The 25792-nt window shown below is 41.6% G+C and overlaps 2 protein-coding genes across 2 annotated transcripts in view; one reads left to right on the forward strand and one right to left on the reverse strand.

Annotated features, from left to right (window-relative positions):
• Positions 1 to 16330, reverse strand: part of LOC139751843 (microtubule-associated protein 1 light chain 3 gamma-like) — a 140986-nt gene extending 124656 nt beyond the window's left edge. The window contains exon 1 of the mRNA XM_071667471.1: positions 16204 to 16330. The gene's annotated coding sequence lies outside the window, so the exon portion shown is untranslated. The remainder of the gene's footprint in view (positions 1 to 16203) is intronic.
• The window catches only part of LOC139751842 (ras-related protein Rap-1b-like), a 217294-nt gene that overhangs the window by 27232 nt on the left and 164270 nt on the right, over positions 1 to 25792 (forward strand). The gene's annotated exons all lie outside the window — the stretch shown is intronic.

Consider the following 25792-nt stretch of genomic DNA (forward strand, 5'->3'; position numbering starts at 1 on the left):
TCCCACTGACAACATCCAGGGCTGGGCTAAGTCTGGGCGACTCTTTCCCACTGACAACACCCGGGGCTGGGCTAAGTCTGGGTGACTCTTTCCCACTGACAACATCCAGGGCTGGGCGAAGTCTGGGTGACTCTTTCCCACTGACAACATCCAGGGCTGGGCGAAGTCTGGGTGACTCTTTCCCACTGACAACATCCAGGGCTGGGCGAAGTCTGGGCGACTCTTTCCCACTGACAAAACCCGGGGCTGGGCTAAGTCTGGGTGACTCTTTCCCACTGACAACACCCAGGGCTGGGCTAAGTCTGGGTGACTCTTTCCCACTGACAACATCCAGGGCTGGGCTAAGTCTGGGCGTCTCTTTCCCACTGACAACACCCAGGGCTGGGCGACTCTTTCCCACTGGCAACACCCAGGGCTGGGCGACTCTTTCCCACTGACAACACCCAGGGCTGGGCGAAGTCTGGGCAACCCTTTCCCGCGTGGAAGAAAAAATACCGTGAAAGTAGCGATGGTCGTTCACCACTGAGGGTTTACAGAAGAAACCCGACTTTGAAGAGGCCTCGATGACCCTTGGCTGTTGGTGGTGGGCCCCCTAAACCCCCCATCCAAAAAAAGAAAACCTAATCAATTATCCAATCATAGATTCAGGATTAATTACCAACCCCAAGACACACGAGTGAATTACAGTCAATACATCACTGTAACGTAGACACACACACACACACACACACACACACCACACACACACACACACACACACACACACAACACACACACATATACACACACACACACACACAACACACACACATACATATACACACACACACACAAGTTTATATATATATATATATACATGCATGTACAGACACACTCAAAGTGTTAATACTCCATACTGGTTTTGACCCTGGGACTCATTTCTGCTTTCCTTAATCCTTGTGTACGACCAGCGGGACGTTCTGGACTCCACTAACCTACACACGCCTCCTGCTGTCTCTTCACTCTCATGCAAGCCCTCATGTCTGAGGGACGAGGCGCAGTGCCATGAGGAGAAGGGCGTGGGCTCGCGAGGAGGACCGTGCGTCGCCTTGCCAAGCAAGCGTTTGTTGTGCGCAGTTCAACACGTCGCTGGAGGAGGAGGAAGGTGATCAAGTGGTGCCAAGGGGCAGTGGTGGTAGCGGCTGGGAGGCAAATATCATGCCTGTAATTAAGGAAGATTGGAAAATTGCGCTGAATTGCGGACCAACCTCTCTCTCTCTCTCTCTCTCTCTCTCTCTCTCTCTCTCTCTCTCTCTCTCTCTCTCTCTCTCTCTCTCTCTGGTGATTACGGTCTGTGAAACGCTGGAAATGATAATCCTGAGAGAGAATACATGTACGGGGGGGAAGGAAGAAAGGTCATACGTAACAAAGCTGTTAAGAGTGTGAGCTCCATTTCAGACGGGAGAAAATGGGTGAAACTGTGTTTTTCCCAGATTAGCCCGAAAGCATTTGACACTGTGCCACCAAGCATTTGACACTGTGCCACTTGGTATAGGACCCTTCTCCTGGGGGGGATACTACCCTCCACCCCATCGCGCTTCTGTATCAACGTCAGGGCTTTGTCAAGACTGGACTTCCTGGTGCCTGAATATATCCGCGGGTTGAGGCTCAAATCCCGAGGGAAGCAAAGCAATGGAAGACTTCACCAGGGAGAAACAGAGACGAAACTTCCAAGTTGGTTTGGGCAATGATGGACGTCATGACTGCCGTGATTGAACCTCAGTCTATGCAAAGTAAAGAGAGGATGTGACGAGGCGAAGGAAGACCTGGATAAAGATGTCATCTAGCAGGGAACGAGCCGAAGGAATCAAGTGTTTGTGTGAGGGAGAGAGAGAGAGAGAGAGAGAGAGAGGGTGGGGAAACTATACTCAACACCTGTGTACCTCACCCGTAACCAGAGATACACTTTAGCAAAATTGCGTAAGGGAGACACACAGTTATCGGCTAGTGAATATCAGAATCACTCTTCAGGGCATGGATAAGAAATCTCATTTTATGCTGAAGGCCCCACTTGTGGACATAAGTCCACATCAAGGTCGGGTCTAAATTGAAATGTAGGGAGAATTATGAGACGAAAAGAGAAAAGACAAGGGAAGGTATTTACGAATTTTATGAGAAGGTGAAAAACCTGTCCTTTAAAATGTGCCAGGTCATAGTTATTGGGAAAGACATGAGGGGGTAAAGAGTTCCAAAGCTTCGACGTGTAGGGAAAGAAGCAGTTATCAAAACGGCCCACCCTTGAGTTGCTGATGGCCACACAATAATCGAGTGACGCAAGCAGCAGCTTGCTGAGTGTTGCATGGTCTAGCTAGTGGTGGGGGCACACAAGCAGGCAGCTCTCGGGAGCAAAAACCAAAGTAATACCTAAAGAAGATGGAAAGTGAACCAGCAATAAGGCGTAGCGGCAAGGGGGTCAAGTTTGAAAGTTCGCTTTCGACTGAACTCTGTCAAGTAAAGATGCACAGCTAGAGCCACCCCAAATGTGAGAGCAGTGCTCCATACAAGGACGAATCAGTCCCTTATACAAACGGAACAACTGTTCAGAAGAGAACTTTCGACATCTAAACAGGACATCCAGTGTTTCAGAAGCAGACTTAGCTATTCCTGTAATGTGGGGTCTCCATAAAAGAGTGGACATTACAGTAATACCAAGTATGTCCATTGAGTCAAGAGGTGGAATTAGGAATTACAGAACCATCAAAGGAGAGACGAGAGTTGTGGGGAGTTTTCGATAGAGAGATGGGTAGAAATTGGGTCTTGGAGGCATTAAACTTAACATGATTTTGTACCGCACTGAGATATCCTGTCCAAGTCAGAGTTTATTGAAGAAGCTGTGTCAATAAGAGATGAAGTTCGAGTGAAAGAAGAGGTAGCAGAATTGAAGGATGTGGATGAATGCAGTGGTGAGTCGTCAGCGTGTGAGTGCCTTGTATTATTTGTGAAAAGTGTTAAAGAAAAGGAGAAAAGTTTAGGAGGCAAGACTGCTGATTGAGAAAAGGTGGGAGGGGGGGTGATCTGACCCATCAACAACCACAGAGATAGATCGGCCAGAGAGGAAACTAGATATGAAGGAGCAAAATGAGGGATGCCAGTAGAGGGGAGCTTAGTGATGAGACCTCAATGCCACACCCTGTCAAGCCTCAGGTATGTCAAGTGATGATGATCAGATATTAGTAAAACAGGGAAGAATATCACCAGTGGATCTTGCCTTAAGGAAGCCATACTGGTAATCAAAGAGAAGACCGTAATTTTCGAAGCGTTCAAGGATACGGGAGTTGAGGATGGATTCAAAGACTTTGGAAATGGTAGATGTCAAAGCAACAGGACGATAGTTAAAAGGGTTAGAACCCTTCTCAGGGATGGGATTTATCAAAAATGATTCCAATGAGAAGGAAAAGTTTTGGTTTTTAAACAGAAACGGAACAGACGAGCAAGCACAGGAGCAAGTCCAGAGGTACACTCTTTCAGTACACAGGGATGGATGCCATCAGGACCATAAGCCTTGCTTGTGTCCTGAGAAAGAAGCGCTTTTCGGACACTCCAAAAAGAGATTGCGGAGGGGGCATAGGATTAATAAGAGGAGCATCAAGTGGAGTTACAGAAGAAATGGGAACCAACGAGAGTTCCTTTGTCTATGAAAGAGACAGCTGTAGTACCGTCAGAACGGAAAATTGAAGGGAAGGTAGAGCGACAGAAGTTGTTAGAGATGCCCTTGGCTAAGGACCAGAGAAAAAATCTTCAGTGGATGACGAGGAGAGGTTATCGCGCTTCCTTTGAATAAATAAAACGCTTCGCCGCACGGATAACGTGCTTGCAGCGATTACGGGCAGTGATAAAAGCTGAATGGGAGTCAGAGGAAGGAGAGTTTTTCCCAAGCCCGATATGCCTGATCCCTTGCCTGAATGGCCTCAGAACAGGAAAGGTTGAACCAAGGATTGGATGAAGAGGTCGTGTTGGAGGAAGAGGGGAGAAAGGCTTCGTTTCCCGCAAGAATAACCTCTGCTATGAGTCTGACGGAACAGAGAAGCATCACCACATAAGAGACAGTAATTCACCCAAGGAAAGTAAGAAAAGAAGTTACCTAAGTAATTCCAGTGAGCTTTGTTCAAGTGCCAGTACTTACACTTAGAAGGGGTTGCTGGAGGGGTAGGTGCCATTAGAATAGACACTTTTATGAGAGTGTGATCAGGTGAACCAACTGGGGGTCGAGATTGTGTATCTACAGCGGGTTGAATTAGAAGTAAAAAACAAATCCAGAATATTAGGAGAGTGGTCACAGCGGTCAGGAACATGAGTAGAGATGGAGATAATTTGCTCTAAATCATTGAGAATGGAGGACTTGAAGGCTTCAATCTCTCCACCATCCGTATGGGAGGAATTCAACCATTCCCTATGGTGAAAGTTGAAAAGCCCCGAGTTGGAGGATCTCGGCTTAGCGGGTGAGAGGATGTCACAGTCTCATGGCAGGAGTTAAGATAGTCGAAGAAGGATTCAAAATTTGTAGAATTAGAGAGCAGTAGGCGAAGCTGAGGGAAAAGTGTAGAAGTAGGGAGACAGACCTTGAGCCACATAACATCAAACACTGGAGGCTCAAGGTCCTTGGGGCGTGCAACAGGTGTGCATATGTTAGAATAAGCACAAACACCACCTCTGAACCAGAATGGTGAGTGGAGGCCATTGTTAGATATGAAAGAGGGAATAGTGAGAACATCATTCAGACAACTGTGTTTCACGGAGAAGTATGATATCAGAAGCACGAGGCAGATTCAGGGAGACGTAAGAGACGTATGATATCAGAAGCACAAGGCAGATTCAGGGAGACGTAAGAGAAGTATGATATCAGAAGCACAAGGCAGATTCAAGGAGACGTAAGATATCAGGAGAAGTACTAGGCAGATGGTGTTCAGCTGAGGAGAGGTGACTAGAGGGGCCAAGAATGTTGGAATAGTGAACAGAGAAAGAGGGTGTCACAGAGAGGGAGGGGGAGGGAAAGGTCGTGGGAGGGGGCCGGTACCACTACTGGCAGAGATCCTCCCCTCCTTCTCATTGGCAGGAGAGTCAGTCAGGTAGAAATCCAAAGTTTCTTATCATCCCTTGATGCAGGGGACTTGTGGGAGGGGGGGGGGTCGACATAATATTTTCCTCAGGTTTGGCCACTACACTTGAGCCAAAAAAAAAAAGAGAATTAACAGAGGAAAAGTCCAAAGGAAGGTGACAAAGAAGAACTACAGTGAGGTGTTAAAGGCGATGACTTTGCCCACCGTGGAGGCAGGGAGAGTGTGGAGTGACTGGCCCACCGTGGAGGGAAGGAGAGTGTGGTGTGATTGGCCCACCGTGGAGGCAGGGAGAGTGTGGAGTGATTGGCCCACCGTGGAGGGAAGGAGAGTGTGGAGTGACTGGCCCACCGTGGAGGGAAGGAGAGTGTGGAGTGATTGGCCCACCGTGGAGGGAAGGAGAGTGTGGAGTGATTGGCCCACCGTGGAGGGAAGGAGAGTGTGGTGGAGTGATTGGCCCACCGTGGAGGGAAGGAGAGTGTGGTGAAGTGATTGGATCAAAATGTTCCTCAACCAGTTTCATGGTGTTAGTAGTGTCCAGCTCTTTAAGAGGTACAAAGACAGAACAACCAGACGCCATAACAAGAAATTAAGTAAAAATAAAAATGTTAGAAACGACGTAAGATAAAGAAAAAAAAAGGACTTTAATAACACGGTATATGAGGTGGACGAATGACATAAACTGGAAGGTGTAACTGTAAATCCAAACATCATACAATAGCATTAAAACCTGTACGACACCAGAGATAGTTCAACAGATGGGGCCCTCCCAGTCTAGAGTAAAACTACCTTCCCGCACTGTGCAAACATGTAATTACAAATACGTAATAAAAAAAAAAAATATTGCTAAAGGTTGAGTATCCCTTCTCCGAAATACCTGGGACCAGAAGTATTTTGGAGTTTTCAATTTTTTCGGATTTCGGAATATTTGCATATACATTATGAGACATCCTGGGGATGGGACTTAAGTCTGAACACAAAATCCGTGTATGTTTCATATACACTTTATACATTATAGCTTGAAGGTGATTCGTACAAAACTCTTAATAATTTCGCGCATGAAATACAGTTTGTGCAACACTGAACCATCAGAGAAGCTACGGTGTCAAGCCATCAGCCTCCCAAGTGGACAATGTGTGGTTGAGCATCATCTTCAGTCCTGACTCTTGGAGTTTATATGTTTCTGATAAGCACTCATTTCCTTTCACTTATTCACACGTAAGTACTTAACATTTCTAGCTTCATGCTGGGTCTTTCTATTTTTTCATGAACTTCTGTTCGTCACTTCCAGCCCAAACTTTCAACAGTATGTCCTTCTCTTTCTTTCTTCATGCCATAGATGGTGGAACTTCTATATGACGTTCCACACTCACACCTCTGTCCAGTTCTTCGTTCCACACTTACACCTCTGTTCAATTTTCCGTTCCACACTCACACCTCTGTCCAGTTTTCTGTTCCACGCTCACACCTCTGTCCAGTTTTCTGTTCCACGCTCACACCTCTGTTCAGTTTTCCAACAGTTTTGACTTTCTGTGCTGTAAACATTAATGCTTCCTCTTTCTATTTTCTTTATCACTCTTACCCATAAGGTGCTTCCTCTTTTTATTATCACTCTCACCCATAAGGGTATCTGCAGGCCTTTTTGCCACTGTCAATAATATCTTCATACCACAGAGCAGAGAATAAGTAAAAAATAAAATACAGTGAATAATACACGTAAGAGCGTAAGAGACCAGCAAGGGTATGTGAGGCCAGGTGTGGAATTTTCCCACTTGCAACGCCATGTCACCAGTAAAATCAAAATCGAATTTTGGAGCATTTCGGATTTCAGATTTTCGGATTAAGGGATGCTCAACCTGTACTTCTTAATATGTTAATTCCGAAAAACAGGTACGGTACAACATAGCACGAAATCTAAGTTACTTTCCTTTAAATTTTTTTCTAATAAGAACAACTAATATATGAGGACTGCATATACTTATCCTGCCCAAGACTTTTACTGACTCTTGATTACATATAGTGATATTACTACTTCTCAATAATCAGAGTCTAATGAATAAAAAAGGGACGAGATTTTACCTCAGATATTCTACCAGCACGATCAAATAAAAGGCTGGGAAATTAATGCAAATAAGAGACACTACTTCATCCAATATGAATCTACCTACACGATACAGCAAAAAGGCCAAAATCTAATACAAATAAAAGACAATATGTCATCCAAAACAAAAGACAATATCTCATCCAAAACAAAAGACAGTATGTCATCCAAAACAAAAGACAAAATGTCATCCAAAACAACAGACAATATGTCATCCAAAACAAAAGACAAAATGTCATCCAAAACAAAAGACAATATGTCATCCAAAACAAAAGACAAAATGTCATCCAAAACAAAAGACAATATGTCATCCAAAACAAAAGACAATATCTCATCCAAAACAACAGACAATATGTCATCCAAAACAAAAGACAATATGTCATCCAAAACAAAAGACAATATTTCATCCAAAACAAAAGACAATATGTCATCCAAAACAAAAGACAATATGTCATCCAAAAAAAAGACAATATGTCATCCAAAGCAAAAGACAATATGTCATCCAAAACGAAAGACAATATCTTATCCAAAACAAAAGCCAATATGTCACCCAAAACAAAAGCCAATATGTCATCCAAAACAAAAGACAATATGTCATCCAAAACAACAGACAATATGTCATCCAAAACAAAAGACAAAATGTCATCCAAAACAAAAGACAATATGTCATCCAAAACAAAAGCCAATAGTTCATCCAAAACATTCAACCTAAATCATTAAATAAAAGACTGTTAACACAGGGAAACTTCCAGAACACTAAGACAATTAGATAACAGTAAAGAAAAGCAAAAAAATGTAAAAAACGAAACGTCAACAAACAATTTATAAACAGAGGTTCACAACTCATGCAAAATCAAGAAAGAAATAAAACAAAGAAGAAAAACGTGTTTAACAACAAAAAAAAAAAAATGTATATAAGCAGTCAAACCGATTCTGCTTTGGGGGATCTAATCCCCGGTGGAAATATGGACAAAATGCTCCACTCACAGAGAGAGAGAGAGAGAGAGAGAGAGAGAGAGAGAGAGAGAGAGAGAGAGAGAGAGAGAGAGAGAGAGAGAGAAATCCGCCGAGCGATCCCAAAATAAGCTTGGGGATGGACACCCTTGGGCCCCGCTGGGCCCAGCCAGTGTAGCAGATGACCTTCATCCCACAAAAAAAAAAACGCATATATATATATATATATATATATATATATATATATATATATATATATATATATATATATATATATACTCCAAAGAGTCGTTCCAATAATGGAAGACGCCCGCGCTGCTCCCCTGGAGCTGGAAAATGGCGCGAGAGGGGAATTCTAAACAGCATTTTGCGATAGACATCACGTGAGGAGGTTTTCTAACACACACACACACACACACACACACACACACACACAGACACACACACACACACACACACACACACACACACACACATATATATATATATATATATATATATATATATATATATATATATATATATATATATACATATATATATAACACGCCCACACACCGATGTAAAGACCCAAAGAACGTTTATATTTTATTCAGGGAAAGCACCGCAAAAAAAAAAACTTCGTTTCAAATCTCCTATGTTGTAAATATCAACTGGCTGCCCCACCCATCCCCTCCTGTGTTAACCTGAGACTTTTACGGTTGTGCCAACATGTGGTAATCGGATTTCTTGTGATTAACTCGAACCAACGTAAAAGAATTTAGTATTTTCTCATGGCTTTCTATAAACCGAAAGCCAATACCTACCAAAAAAAGTAACACAACAAGTTTTATATATATATATATATATATATATATATATATATATATATATATATATATATATATATATATATATATATATATATATTAATAACGGGAAACAGAAGAAGGAGTCACGCGGGGAGTGTTCATCCTCCTCGAAGGCTTAGATTGGGGTGTTTAAATGTGTGTGGATGTAACCAAAATGAGAAATAAGGAGAGATAGGTAGTATGTTTGAGGAAAGGAACCTGGAGGTTTTGGCTCTGAGTGAAACGAAGCTCAAGGGTAAAGGGGAAGAGTGGTTTGGGAATGTTTTGGGAGTAAAGTCAGGAGTTGGTGAGAGCACAAGAGCAAGAGAAGGAGTAGCACTACTCCTGAAACAGGAGTTGTGGAAGTATTTGATGGAGTGTAAGAAAGTAAACTCTACATTGATAAGATAAAACTGAAAGTGGATGGAGAGAGATGGGTGATTTTTGGTGCATATGCACCTGGGCATGAGAAGAAAGATCATGAGAGGCAAGTGTTTTGGGAGCAGCTGAATGAGTGTGTTAGTAGTTTTGATGCACGAGACCGGGCTATAGTGATGGGTAAATCGATTTGAATGTAAAGGTGAGTAATGTGGCAGTTGAGGGAATAATTGGTGTACATGGGGTATTCAGTGTTGTAAATGGAAATAGTGAAGAGCTTGTAGATTTATGTGCTGAAAAAAGACTGGTGATTGGGAATACCTGGTTTAAAAAGAGAGATATACGTAAGCATACGTATGTAAGTATGAGAGATGGCCAGAGAGCGTTATTGGATTACGTGTTAATTGATAGGCGTGTGAAAGAGAGAATTTTGGATGTTAATGTGCGGAGAGGTGCAACTGGAGGGATGTCTGATCATTATCTTGTGGAGGCGAACGTGAAGATTTGTAGAGGTTTTCAGAAAAGAAAAGAGAATGTTGGGGTGATGGTGGGAGTAAGTGAGCTTGGGAAGGAGACTTGTGTGAGGAAGTACCAGGAGAGACTGAGTACAGAATGGAAAAAGGTGAGGGTAAAGGACGTTAGGGGAGTGGTGGGAGGAATGGGATGTATTTAGGGAAGCAGTGATGGCTTGCGCAAAAAATGCTTGTGGCATGAGAAGCGTGGGAGGTGGGCAGATTAAAAAGGGTAGTGAGTGGTGGGATGAAGTGAGATTATTAGTGAAAGAGAAGACAGAGGCATTTGGACGACATCTGCAGGGAAATGATGCAAATGACTGGGAGATGTATAAAAGAAAGAGGCAGGAGGTCATGAGAAAGGTGCAAGAGGTTAAAAAGAGGGCAAATCGGAGTTGGGGTGAGAGAGTATCATTAAATTTCAGGGAGAATAAAAAGATGTTTTGGAAGGAGGTAAATAAAGTGCGTAAGACAAGGGAACAAATGGGAACTTCAGTGAAGGGGGCTAATGGGGAGGTGATAAGTTGTGGTGATGTGAGAAGATGGCGTGAGTATTTTGAAGGTCTGTTGAATGTGTTAGAGTATTTTGAAGGTTTGTTGAATGTGTTAGATGATAGAGTGGCAGATATAGGGTGCTTTGGTTGAGGTTGTGTGCGAAGTGAGAGGGTTAGGGAGAATGATTTGGTAAACAGAGAAGAGGTAGTATAAGCTTTGCGGAAGATGAAAGCCGGCAAGGCGGTGGGTTTGGATGGTACTGCAGTGGAATTTATTCAAAAAGGGGGTGACTGTGTTGCTGACAGGTCGGTAAGGATATTCAATGTATGACTCATGGTGAGGTGCATGAGGATTGGCGCAATGCATGCATAGTGCCACTGTACAAAGGCAAAGGGAACCCTCTCAATCGATACCCTCCCATACAATTTACCAGGAATACTCAAAAACTTATGCCTCTGTTAGTTGGGATGTATGTTTGAATGGAGAAAAATTGGAGAAAATAAAGTGTCTTACATATTTGGAAGTGGACTTAGCATCAAATGGAACCAAGGAAGTGGAAGTGAGTCAGAGGGTGAAGGAGGCAAGGGGGAAGTGAGAATAGGTAGTGATGAACTGAGCAGGGAATGGAGTGAGTATTTTGAAGGTTTGTTGAATGTGTTTGATAACAGAGATGCAGATACAGGGTGTTTTGGTCGGGTTGGTGTCCGAAGTGAAAGTCAGGGAGAGCGGGTTGGTGGAAAGAAGAGGTGGTGAAAGCCTTGCGGAAGATGAAATCCGGCAAGGCGGCGGATTTGGATGCTACTGCAGTTGACTCTATTAAGAATGGGGGGTAACTGTGTTGTTCACTGATTGGTGAAGGACATTCAGTGTATGTATGGATCATGGCGAAGTGCCTGATTGGTGGAATGCATGTATAGCGTAATTGTACAAAAGCAAGGGGGATAAAGGTGAGTGTTTAAACCACAGAGGCATAAATTTCTTGAGTAATCCTGGAAAATTGTATAGGAGTGTACTGATTGAGAGGGTGAAGGCAGGTACAGAGCATCAGATTGGGGAGGAGCAGTGTAGTTTCAGAAGTGGTGGGGGATGTGTGGATCACGTGTATGCCTTGAAGAATGAGAGAAATACTTAGAAAAACAGATGGATTTGTATGTAGCGCTTATGGATTTAGAGAAGGCATATGACAAGGTGAATAGAGATGCTTTGTGGAAGGTCTTAAGAGTATACGGTGTGGGAGGTAAACTGCTAGAAGCAGTGAGAAGTTTTCATCAAGGGTGTAAGGCATGTGTACGAGTAGGAAGAGAGGAGAGTGACTGTTTCCCTGTGAAGGTCTGTCTGCGGCAGGGGTGTGTGATGTCCTCATGGTTGTTTAATTTGTTTACGGATGGGGTGGTTAGGGAGGTAAATGCAAGAGTTTTGCGAGAGAGGGGCGAGTTTGCAATTTGTTGAAGATGAGAGGGCCAGGGAAGTGTATCAGCTGCTGTTCGCCGATGATACAGAACTGTTGGCTGCTTCGAGTGAGAAACTGCAAAAGTTTGCTACTGTGTTTGGAAAAGTCTGTGAAAGGAGAAAGTTGAGAGTTAATGTGAACAAGGTTATTACGTTCAGCAGGGTTGAGGTACAAGTTAGTTGGGATGTGAGTTTGAATGGAGAAAAATTGGAGGAAGTGAGGTGTTTAAGATATCTGGGTGAGGATTTAGCAGCCAATGGAACCATGGAAGTGGAAGTGAGTCATAGGGTGGGAGAGGGGACGAAGGCTATGGGAGCGATGAAGAATGTGTGGAAAGAAAGAAAGGCATCTCGGACAGCGAAAATGGGTATTGTTGAAGGAAAAGCAGTTCCAACAACATTATATGGTTGCGAGGCATGGCTATAGACAGGGCTGTACGGAGGAGGGTGAACGTGTTGGAAATGAAATGTTTGAGGTCAATATGTGGTGTGAGGTGGTTTGATCGAGGAAGTAATGAAAGGATAAGAGAGATGTGTGGTAACAAAAGGAGTCTGGTTGTGAGAGAATGAGTGTGTTGAAAGTGGTTTGGACATCTGGAGAGAATGAGTGAGGAAAGGTTGACAAAGAGGACATATGTGTCAGGTGGAGGGAATAACAGGAAGCAAGGAGGCCAAATTGGAAGTGGAAAGATAGAGTGAAAAAGATTCTAAGCGATTGGGGCCTGAACATACAAGAAGGTGAGAGGCGTGCAATGAATAGAGTGAGTTGCAACGATGTGGTATATCGGGGTCGACGTGCTGTCAGTGGACTGAACCAGGGCATGTGAACCATCTCGGGTAAACCATGGAAAGGTCTGTGGTGAGTGGATGCGGAAAGGGAGCGGTGGTTTCGGTGCATTATATATGACAGCTAGAGACTGAGTGTGACCGAATGTGGCCCGTTTGTCTGTTTTCCTGGCGCTACCTCGCTGACACAGGGGGTGGCGATGCTGTTTCCTGTGGGGCGGAGTGGCGCCGAGAATGGATAAAGGCAATCGAGTATGAAAATGTACATGTGTATATATGTTTACGTACGTGTGTGTATGTATATTACGTATATATGTTTATATGTATATGTATGTATCTGTGCGTGTATGTATATATTTGTGTATATGGGACACAGGAAACGGCGATCAAGTATAATAATAATAATAATGATAATAATAATAATAGATAATAATAATAATAATAATAACAATACTAATAACAACAACAATAATAATAATAAAGAAAATAAATAACAATAATAGTAACTGTAATGAAAGTAAATTAAAAAAAGCTGAGTTAAAGAAATCCTTGTTCTGCTGGACGGAGCCAATACAACGCCAAGATTTTCAAAAGACGAAACAAAGATGGCGTCCGAGCCTGCAAGCGATCAGTGTGTGTGTGTGTGTCAATCCGAGTCAAGCCGAGGGTAGCGTAGCGTAGCCTCCTCGCCTCCCGCAGCGCTGGGCCGGGAGGACATGCCAACCGTCCACCAACCCCACCACCACATAAACTCGCTCTTCCCAGGCGGCACTACCAGTAATGGCAGGGTAACGGCGAGCCAGGCGTTTTATAAACGGAGAGCCAAATAACGGTTGCCCACACCCCCACCCTCTCCCGAATTCCTAATAAATGGTAGAGAAACCGGAAGTCAATAAACGCCTGGGAGAGAGAGAGAGAGAGAGAGAGAGAGAGAGAGAGAGAGAGAGAGAGAGAGAGAGAGAGAGAGAGAGAGAGATCAAGTCTGCCCCCCTCCCAACTCCCCACCACAACTCTGCCCCCCTCCCCCCTCCCAACCCACCCCCACAACCCAAAACAGGAAATGGCGGGATACGAAACTTAAAAAGAAAAAAAAAAAAAAAAAACACGGGCTCCACCTCCTTGAAAACATCCCTCTACAAACACGGCAATCATGCATGCACACACCGAATATAAAACTTCGTCTGGTAAACAGACACAAAGTAAAAGAAAAAAAAAAATAAAGACACAAAGTAAAAAATTAACATTTCCTCTCATTTCGCCCCCCCTTGAACTTCCATCCCCTCTGAAGGTTTAATCCAGCCTACCATCAAGTCAGTCTCCCTCGAATGCTGACAGCTGGATCTAAAAACTCGAACCCTGAGCACAACTGTGCCTTCTGTGCCGCACACACCCCCCTCCCACTCCTACCTAAAAAAGCGTAGGTTTTGCGCATAAAAAATTCGCGCTCGCTCGCCAAATGTTTGCCAAGGGGCCAGAAATTAACACTCTGTTTCCTGGTTCTGAGACGAGGCTCTCTCTCTCTCTCTCTCTCTCTCTCTCTCTCTCTCTCTCTCTCTCTCCCTCGGGAGCAATAACGGCTTACGTGCAGGTGGGAGCGTGATGCACACGACGCTGTTATTACGCCCCGCAATCAAAGGCGTTGCTTGTATCATAATCTCTCGCACGCGCGCGCGCGGGAGGTGTGTGTGTGTGTGTGTCATAACCTCAAACATGACATGGTGTCATATAATGTCCGACATCCAAGCCACTTCCCTCGGCGTACCTAGCTACATCCTAGCATGGCTCGCGGTCTGTCTTGTTCCCCCTGCCGAGGTGTGAGCCCGTCCTGCTTTGGCCTGCCTCATCCCCCCACCTAGCCTATCCTATCCAGTGTAATATAGCCCGACCTATCCTTCCATGCCGCTAGGATCTATCCCGCCCGACACAGACGTATCCTAGCCTATCTTGGCTAGGATATGTCCTGTCTCTACCTAGCCTAGCCCTAGCACGTACTGTTCTTTACCTTGCCTTACTCCCTGCCTTCCTCCCAGCCACTCCTTGTCTCGCCCTTACCCTAATATTCAGCTTCATACTACGCCACCCAGTCATCATTACCGCCGCGCGGATTGGGACCCACTGTAAAGGATTCCAACACTGCTGGAGATTCACCTTAATCCCCTGGTTTGCATAATCCAAACCCCCTTGCTTATTTAGAAGCTTAATGCAACACATGGCGTAACGTAGCAGAGATACAGTGCTTTACTGAAATTGATTTGACGAATTAACTCGTTTTTTTTTTTTTCAAGCGTCTGGCCATGACTTTATTTGATAAATCGTATGTCAAACAACTTGCCCTAAGATCTATCGGAAACCTAAGATAAACACCTTAACCCACATCTAGTGAGGGGCAAGAAAATGGTATGCGTCACACGGTCAGTATATGACGTTGAGAGTCAGCAGTTGGCAAACCCCGATTCATTTGGTACATGAAAAATATCAGAGACAAAATCAGAAATCATATACATCATATACATATCAGAGACAAAATCAGAAATCATACACATCATATACATCATATACATATCAGAGACAAAATCAGAAATCATATACATCATATACATATCAGAGGAAATCAGAAATCATATACATCATATACATCATATACATATCAGAGACAAAATCAGAAATCATATACATCATATACATCAAAGTATTATCACCGTTTCGGATAACTAGCGAAAGTGAGGTGTGGGTGGGTTGGATAATGTCTTTCCGATGGTTTTTTTGATGTGTTTGACCCATTCTAACCTTCATGTCTATCGAAATACAGTAATTCATGTCATGTCCTCCAGCCACAACCCAGGCTCCCACTGAAGGTCCCCCATTATCGATAGATAAAGTAAGGGTTGGGTGGGGGGGAGGTATATCTCAAAAGGCAGTGATCTGTTTTAGAAATGAAAGTCAGAATCATGCAAAAGTCATCAAAAATCATCAAAAATGAGCTTAATTTCAATTTCTAAATAGGTGGATGTCCACATGGTAATTTTACCTTATATCATATATCAAAATATATCCGAAAAAAGATCATATACAAGGACTGCGGATGTTATAAATCGCGAGATAATATAAACGGGACATAATCATAATTATTAAGCAAAATAATTTTATATGAAATATAAAACTACGAGATTAATCAGCTAAAAATCTCAGAATTCTTAACGTAAAATACGTAAAACCCGAAGACACTATTAATCAACCCACTCAAATGAACTGGAATTAACGTATGTTAATGTACGTCCCTAAAATAATATTAATGTATAAATATTAATAATTATGATCTTTGACATGGCGGCCACCTGGAGGGACGACCCATGATGAAGACACACGATTATCTATCTGCCATCTATTGGGACACATCCCAGCCCTCTACGTCTTTGCGGGGACATCACCAATATCCCACAGGATCCCACCATAGGGGAAAAAATATGTCTGAAGGTTACAAATGATCGATTTGAGTCTCATAATACGACGAGGATGAGCCGTCTACATGAGGGCCGAACGCCATGGAAAAGCCTTGTTAAGTTTTCAGCCACACCTCCTCTCACAAACTACTAAAGACTTCTTACCTCCGTCCACTGGAACTCCTGTATAAGGTGACGTTATTGGTATAGTGAAATATAAAAAGGAATTTGTGTAGCACTGACAAAATTGATATAAATGAAGGATTTCCTAAAACACATCCCGAGAGCCAAGCAATATAAACACACTGTTCGAATGTCTTAGATGAATTATACTGGAATATTCATCTAATGTGTTTTCATGAGTTATTTCATACTTAAGGCTAGAATATCTGCTCTTTTTATAATCTATTCTATGTTAAAAGTCTGATCCATGCGCTATTTAGAGGAAAAGAATAGAAATTACCTGGTCTATTCATGAATCAGAAACCTAATCCGTGGATGAAGTAAAACGAATATTTGCCTTTTTATGATGGCTGTGTTAAATATATTTTACGGTTTGTATTTCGATAAGCTATTAAATTTTCCTCAATAAATATAATTTAGAAGATCTGTAATGATAAACTGCTAAATATTACCATATTCAATGGACGTTACTTATGTTACGTGAGTTATTACATTTTTGCTGTTGATCTGCCAAAAGCGACAAAAGGCGGCTAAATTTTGCCAGATGAAGGACCATCAAGGTAATTACTCGTACTGTTTTTACACGCGGCAATTATACTGATGGCTCATTACTACTCCGTCTTCCAAGATGATATATATACTTAGTAATGTTTCTAGCCCTATGGTCTCTGGCGACATGTTTACAGCCAATGGTGCTCCAAAAGTGCTACGAGATATTGCTATGGTGCCGCTCTTGTCGTTCCTGCCATTACTGTTGCCAGGGGAAAGCTCTCAGGAGAGCGAGGTACTCACCATCAAGACCCCGCTGGGAATGAGATCCGGCAATTAGAAGATTATTTTGGTGCCCCATCTTGGTGAGGAGGTAGGTGCGCGCGCGCGCGCGTGGCGGGAAGAGGGAAGAGGGGGGGAATTTCTTATTCTTTCTAACGCAATGAAACTTTATATACCTGTCGGCTTGAGAATGGGTGTAGGAAACCATAGTATCGTTATATTAATTTAACTAGAGGTAAATTGAGGGTTAAAATGGAAGTTTTAATTTCCCCCGCGCAAAGTCGTCAGGTGGCATGGCGCCTAAATTTCAACTCTGTCTCCCGATCGACCATTTTCTTAATTGTTTTCCATCCAATTTGGGATCGACAGAGCCTTTTTAAAATGAGATCAGGTGAGTGAGTGAGTTTGGATAGTGTTTGTAATGGTTGTTAATGTGAGGTGGAGGAAGGGACGTCCAATTCCCAGTCTCAGCCATCCTAGTCTAATATCCATGTCATGTGCACAGTGCTAATTTTAAGGCCATTTAAAAGCCATTATGAATTTTGTAGTATACTAAAATGGTCATGTTCACATGTGCACAGTGCTAATTTTAAGGCCATTTAAAAGCCATTATGAATTTTGTAGTATACTAAAAGGGTCATGTTCACATGTGCACAGTGCTAATTTTAAGGCCATTTAAAAGCCATTATGAATTTTGTAGTATACTAAAAGGGTCATGTTCACATGTGCACAGTGCTAATTTTAAGGCCATTTAAAAGCCATTATGAATTTTGTAGTATACTAAAAGGGTCATGTTCACATGTGCACAGTGCTAATTTTAAGGCCATTTAAAAGCCATTATGAATTTTGTAGTATACTAAAAGGGTCATGTTCACATGTGCACAGTGCTAATTTTAAGGCCATTTAAAAGCCATTATGAATTTTGTAGTATACTAAAATGGTCATGTTCACATGTGCACAGTGCTAATTTTAAGGCCATTTAAAAGCCATTATGAATTTTGTAGTATACTAAAAGGGTCATGTTCACATGTGCACAGTGCTAATTTTAAGGCCATTTAAAAGCCATTATGAATTTTGTAGTATACTAAAATGGTCATGTTCACATGTGCACAGTGCTAATTTTAAGGCCATTTAAAAGCCATTATGAATTTTGTAGTATACTAAAATGGTCATGTTCACATGTGCACAGTGCTAATTTTAAGGCCATTTAAAAGCCATTATGAATTTTGTAGTATACTAAAAGGGTCATGTTCACATGTGCACAGTGCTAATTTTAAGGCCATTTAAAAGCCATTATGAATTTTGTAGTATACTAAAAGGGTCATGTTCACATGTGCACAGTGCTAATTTTAAGGCCATTTAAAAGCCATTATGAATTTTGTAGTATACTAAAAGGGTCATGTTCACATGTGCACAGTGCTAATTTTAAGGCCATTTAAAAGCCATTATGAATTTTGTAGTATACTAAAATGGTCATGTTCACATGTGCACAGTGCTAATTTTAAGGCCATTTAAAAGCCATTATGAATTTTGTAGTATACTAAAAGGGTCATGTTCACATGTGCACAGTGCTAATTTTAAGGCCATTTAAAAGCCATTATGAATTTTGTAGTATACTAAAAGGGTCATGTTCACATGTGCACAGTGCTAATTTTAAGGCCATTTAAAAGCCATTATGAATTTTGTAGTATACTAAAAGGGTCATGTTCACATGTGCACAGTGCTAATTTTAAGGCCATTTAAAAGCCATTATGAATTTTGTAGTATACTAAAAGGGTCATGTTCACATGTGCACAGTGCTAATTTTAAGGCCATTTAAAAGCCATTATGAATTTTGTAGTATACTAAAAGGGTCATGTTCACATGTGCACAGTGCTAATTTTAAGGCCATTTAAAAGCCATTATGAATTTTGTAGTATACTAAAATGGTCATGTTCACATGTGCACAGTGCTAATTTTAAGGCCATTTAAAAGCCATTATGAATTTTGTAGTATACTAAAATGGTCATGTTCACATGTGCACAGTGCTAATTTTAAGGCCATTTAAAAGCCATTATGAATTTTGTAGTATACTAAAAGGGTCATGTTCACATGTGCACAGTGCTAATTTTAAGGCCATTTAAAAGCCATTATGAATTTTGTAGTATACTAAAAGGGTCATGTTCACATGTGCACAGTGCTAATTTTAAGGCCATTTAAAAGCCATTATGAATTTTGTAGTATACTAAAAGGGTCATGTTCACATGTGCACAGTGCTAATTTTAAGGCCATTTAAAAGCCATTATGAATTTTGTAGTATACTAAAATGGTCATGTTCACATGTGCACAGTGCTAATTTTAAGGCCATTTAAAAGCCATTATGAATTTTGTAGTATACTAAAATGGTCATGTTCACATGTGCACAGTGCTAATTTTAAGGCCATTTAAAAGCCATTATGAATTTTGTAGTATACTAAAAGGGTCATGTTCACATGTGCACAGTGCTAATTTTAAGGCCATTTAAAAGCCATTATGAATTTTGTAGTATACTAAAATGGTCATGTTCACATGTGCACAGTGCTAATTTTAAGGCCATTTAAAAGCCATTATGAATTTTGTAGTATACTAAAATGGTCATGTTCACATGTGCACAGTGCTAATTTTAAGGCCATTTAAAAGCCATTATGAATTTTGTAGTATACTAAAATGGTCATGTTCACATGTGCACAGTGCTAATTTTAAGGCCATTTAAAAGCCATTATGAATTTTGTAGTATACTAAAAGGGTCATGTTCACATGTGCACAGTGCTAATTTTAAGGCCATTTAAAAGCCATTATGAATTTTGTAGTATACTAAAAGGGTCATGTTCACATGTGCACAGTGCTAATTTTAAGGCCATTTAAAAGCCATTATGAATTTTGTAGTATACTAAAAGGGTCATGTTCACATGTGCACAGTGCTAATTTTAAGGCCATTTAAAAGCCATTATGAATTTTGTAGTATACTAAAAGGGTCATGTTCACATGTGCACAGTGCTAATTTTAAGGCCATTTAAAAGCCATTATGAATTTTGTAGTATACTAAAATGGTCATGTTCACATGTGCACAGTGCTAATTTTAAGGCCATTTAAAAGCCATTATGAATTTTGTAGTATACTAAAAGGGTCATGTTCACATGTGCACAGTGCTAATTTTAAGGCCATTTAAAAGCCATTATGAATTTTGTAGTATACTAAAAGGGTCATGTTCACATGTGCACAGTGCTAATTTTAAGGCCATTTAAAAGCCATTATGAATTTTGTAGTATACTAAAAGGGTCATGTTCACATGTGCACAGTGCTAATTTTAAGGCCATTTAAAAGCCATTATGAATTTTGTAGTATACTAAAATGGTCATGTTCACATGTGCACAGTGCTAATTTTAAGGCCATTTAAAAGCCATTATGAATTTTGTAGTATACTAAAAGGGTCATGTTCACATGTGCACAGTGCTAATTTTAAGGCCATTTAAAAGCCATTATGAATTTTGTAGTATACTAAAAGGGTCATGTTCACATGTGCACAGTGCTAATTTTAAGGCCATTTAAAAGCCATTATGAATTTTGTAGTATACTAAAAGGGTCATGTTCACATGTGCACAGTGCTAATTTTAAGGCCATTTAAAAGCCATTATGAATTTTGTAGTATACTAAAAGGGTCATGTTCACATGTGCACAGTGCTAATTTTAAGGCCATTTAAAAGCCATTATGAATTTTGTAGTATACTAAAAGGGTCATGTTCACATGTGCACAGTGCTAATTTTAAGGCCATTTAAAAGCCATTATGAATTTTGTAGTATACTAAAAGGGTCATGTTCACATGTGCACAGTGCTAATTTTAAGGCCATTTAAAAGCCATTATGAATTTTGTAGTATACTAAAAGGGTCATGTTCACATGTGCACAGTGCTAATTTTAAGGCCATTTAAAAGCCATTATGAATTTTGTAGTATACTAAAAGGGTCATGTTCACATGTGCACAGTGCTAATTTTAAGGCCATTTAAAAGCCATTATGAATTTTGTAGTATACTAAAAGGGTTCTGCTTAATATGTTGTTGATATTTTTGTTGTTGTTTAGGATAAGCCAGGTTGATACGGTCTTATATGTAATGTCCACATCGGCCAAGGTCTGTGTGGGTTTCTTGCGAATGGAAATTTACGTAGTGGTCAGTGTTGAGGTTTCACCATGGCATATAAGAAAGGGCCTCTTGTTGACGACGAAGCTCAATTCACGAGCGGATTTCAAAACTGGTGTTCTCCACTACTGGTGTCTTTAAGGTGGTTGAGGTGTGTGTATCCTGTCTGAGGCCTACGATTACGTCATGGACGTACATGTAGTGTGTAGATGGGGCGTACGTTAAGTGGGTCTTTCAAGATGACACTTGTAGAATGTAAGTGCTCTGCCACTCTCCAGTGACGCGCCCATGACTACACTTTATCTGGTAGTATAAGTTGGTGTGTATGTGTGTGTGTGTGTGTGTGTGTGTGTGTGAATGGAACCCGTGTGGTGTAGGATTTCACAAGTGTGTGGGCTGCTTGGCTTAGTGGAGTTCTAGGTTAAGGTTGTGTACATACGTAATTGGTGTCTATGAGAGCGTTGGTGAATAGGCTTCATATATCCAGCGATGTTTATGACTCCCCACTGTCTTCAGTAGCGGAGCGGAGAACCTGGAGGAAGAGGGTAGAACTTAATAATGATGATAATAATGATATTAAAAGTTCTTTGGCTGTGCTGTGTGTCGTAGTGGTGACCTGAGCAATGAAGGTGTTTGTAGGTTTGTTTGGTAATAGGCGTCTTGACGCTGCCATTCATAAACTTATCATTTTACAAATATACGAAGAATTATAATCTTAATATGAGTGATGGTCTATACATATTAGATAACTTTAATTGTTGATAGAATTTGTAAAATGATAAGTTTATGAACGCTCGTTGTCTGTCTTGGACAATCGCATGTTTACCAAATGGCGTCGTCGTAGCTTCGTCTCTTCGTTGTATATCAACCGACTGTTATACTTCTCACTTGTGTCTCCCCTGATGATGTGATTATGACACGAAAGTGCACTTGGGAACTTATCGTGTTTCATTTTTCCCGTGGAATCATAGGAATATATATATATATATATATATATATATATATATATATATATATATATATATATATATATGTGTGTGTGTGTGTGTGTGTGTGTGTGTGTGTGTGTGGCGGGTGGCAGAGCTGGTGTTCGTGACTGCCTTGGCAGTGGAGACGAGTTGGTTCAGTTCGCTCCTGCTTGTTTGTGTGGTCGGCTGGGTGGGTTTGGTGTGATTTCCATGAATTGTGTACTTGTTCAAGAATATTGTCAGGCCTGCGTTTGTAGTACGAGTCTTCTGTGTAGGGGATGACGCGAGAGAGTGTGTGTGTGTGGGTTGTGTGTGTGTGTGTGTTGTGTGTGTGTGTGTGTGTGTGTGTGTGTGTTTTGATTGATCAGAAACCAGTTATGGGGTCATTTGAACGGAATATATTTTATATATTTATATATTTATGTATGTTATCCCAGGGGATAGGGGAGAAAGAATACTTCCCACGTATTCCCTGCGTGTCGTAGAAGGCGACTAAAAGGGGAGGGAGCGGGGGTCTGGAAATCCTCCCCTCTCGTTTTTAATTTTCCAAAAGAAGGAACAGAGAAGGGGGCCAGGTGAGGATATTCCCTCAGAGGCCCAGTCCTCTGTTCTTAACGCTACCTTGCCAATGCGGGAAATGGCGAATAGTTTGAAAAGAAAAAGAAAAAAATATTCATGTAATGTATGAAATTCAAACCCTCAGTAATATGTCAGTGAGGCCCGTGTCTCCCTGGGACATCTTTGGACACACTCCCGAGCCGGAGTTACAAGCGTTGGTCCTAGCTAGCTAGACTAGGCTAGGCTGGGCTAGGCTAGGCTAGGCTAGGCTCGTGATGAGGTGGTGGTCTAGCCCCCAGACCAGCTTGGGATCCATTTGTTTGCTAACTAAAGATGACCGGCTGTTTGGGCTGGTGCTCTTGTCTGTTCGCGGTGGGCATCGAACCCCGGGGCTGGTGGATTAGACTCGGCATGTAATCAACTTCCTTCGATCTTTAATGGGATTCTTGCAGCGCCCAGGAAGCCGGCCACGTCCACGACCATGTTTGTTGGGGATCTGTGAGTAGTAGATTTTTAACTGCGAGGCAGGGAATTTATTATATATATAAAGGCAAAGGGGATAAGAGTGAGTGCTCAAATTACAGAGGTATAAGTTTGTTGAGTATTCCTGGTAAATTATATGGGAGGGTATTGATTGAGAGGGTGAAGGCATGTACAGAGCATCAGATTGGGGAAGAGCAGTGTGGTTTCAGAAGTGGTAGAGGATGTGTGGATCAGGTGTTTGCTTTGAAGAATGTATGTGAGAAATACTTAGAAAAGCAAATGGATTTGTATGTAGCATTTATGGATCTGGAGAAGGCATATGATAGAGTTGATAGAGATGCTCTGTGGAAGGTATTAAGAATATATGGTTTGGGAGGAAAGTTGTTAGAAAAGTTTTTATCGAGGATGTAAGGCATGTGTACGTGTAGGAAGAGAGGAAAGTGATTGGTTCTCAGTGAATGTAGGTTTGCGGCAGGGGTGTGTGATGTCTCCATGGTTGTTTAATTTGTTTATGGATGGGGTTGTTAGGGAGGTAAATGCAAGAGTTTTGGAAAGAGGGGCAAGTATGAAGTCTGTTGATGAGAGAGCTTGGGAAGTGAGTCAGTTGTTGTTCGCTGATGATACAGCGCTGGTGGCGGATTCATGTGAGAAACTGCAGAAGCTGGTGACGGAGTTTGGTAAAGTGTGTGGAAGAAGAAAGTTAAGAGTAAATGTGAATAAGAGCAAGGTTATTAGGTACAGTAGGGTTGAGGGTCAAGTCAATTGGGAGGTGAGTTTGAATGGAGAAAAACTGGAGGAAGTGAAGTGTTTTAGATATCTGGGAGTGGATCTGTCAGCGGATGGAACCATGGAAGCGGAAGTGGATCATAGGGTGGGGGAGGGGGCGAAAATTCTTGGGAGCCTTGAAAAATGTGTGGAAGTCGAGAACATTATCCGGAAAGCAAAAATGGGTATGTTTGAAGGAATAGTAGTTCCAACAATGTTGTATGGTTGCGAGGCGTGGGCTATGGATAGAGTTGTGCGCAGGAGGATGGATGTGCAAGAAATGAGATGTTTGAGGACAATGTGTGGTGTGAGGTGGTTTGATCGAGTAAGTAACGTAAGGGTAAGAGAGATGTGTGGAAATAAAAAGAGCGTGGTTGAGAGAGCAGAAGAGGGTGTTTTGAATGGTTTGGGCACATGGAGAGAATGAGTGAGGAAAGATTGACCAAGAGGATATATGTGTCGGAGGTGGAGGGAACGAGGAGAAGAGGGAGACCAAATTGGAGGTGGAAAGATGGAGTGAAAAGGATTTTGTGTGATCGGGGCCTGAACATGCAGGAGGGTGAAAGGAGGGCAAGGAATAGAGTGAATTGGAGCGATGTGGTATACAGGGGTTGACGTGCTGTCAGTGGATTGAATCAAGGCATGTGAAGCGTCCGGGGTAAACCAAGGAAAGCTGTGTAGGTATGTATATTTGCGTGTGTGGACGTGTGTATGTACATGTGTATGGGGGGGGGTGGGCCATTTCTTTCGTCTGTTTCCTTGCGCTACCTCGCAAACGCGGGAGACAGCGACAAAGTATAAAAAAATATATATATATATATATATATATATATATATATATATATATATATATATATATATATATATATGAACATATGAACAAAGTGCATAGGAACGCGCACCTTCCTAGAAAATACAAACCTCCAACTGCCAGGATCGAACCCGGGACTCCTGTGTAACAGGCAGGAACGCTACCGCTAGGATATATATATATATATATATATATATATATATATATATATATATATATCCTCACCCTAAGTTTGAGTTGGTGGAAACATGTCATTTAAGGTCACGTTTAAGATACCCATAGCTTAAATGTATGGCTTTTTTTTAAATAACATGTTGTTAAACAGGATTCCACAACATGTTTACAGAATGCTGTTTGAGTTTACAATGGCGGAGGTTTGTTTGTTTGTTTGTTTTCTCTCTCGTGTCACTATGGTGGTCTGTCAATGCTTCGTGTTAGAACCAAGCTCTGTTGTGCTGGTAACACCATACACCATACGTTATTCAACACAACTTGCTAACTCTTGGCCCTGTGTGGCCGATACAACACCTGTCACAACTTACACACGCAAGGGATCTCAAACGCCACCTAGTCACAACCTTTTAAGACTCGTGTCTCACCTTGTTGTTGTTGTTTTTGTTGTTGTGTGTAAGAGCCTCCCGCACATCAAGATATCCCAGACTTGGGACAGTTATCACTGCTTCATTCATGTGATAATCGAATAATTATGTCGCGTCGATAGGTTTGTGTTGTGTGTTATAATCCATTTATTTTTTTCGGGGGGGGCCCATGTCTTGAAATTGGTAATGTATGGTATTGGATTTTTTTAATCTTGTGTCTTAAGACTGCTTCTGGGTTAATGTTTAACATCGAAAATTGCAAGGTCTATAAAGTGTTATAAGTTCTTTGACGTTGTTTCCACCATGACTCAAAAATTACTCCATCCTCCTGCTTTTGTTATTTTGATTCTCCTTCATCAGTGACTTTTATAGATTGGGAGAGGATATATTCAATTTTGACCAGAGGAGATCAATCAGTGAATAACTGGCCAGGAAATAGAGAATATTAGCGTAACCTCACA

Source organism: Panulirus ornatus, chromosome 12, assembly GCF_036320965.1.
Source record: "Panulirus ornatus isolate Po-2019 chromosome 12, ASM3632096v1, whole genome shotgun sequence".
In the NCBI taxonomy this organism is placed as follows: domain Eukaryota; kingdom Metazoa; phylum Arthropoda; class Malacostraca; order Decapoda; family Palinuridae; genus Panulirus; species Panulirus ornatus.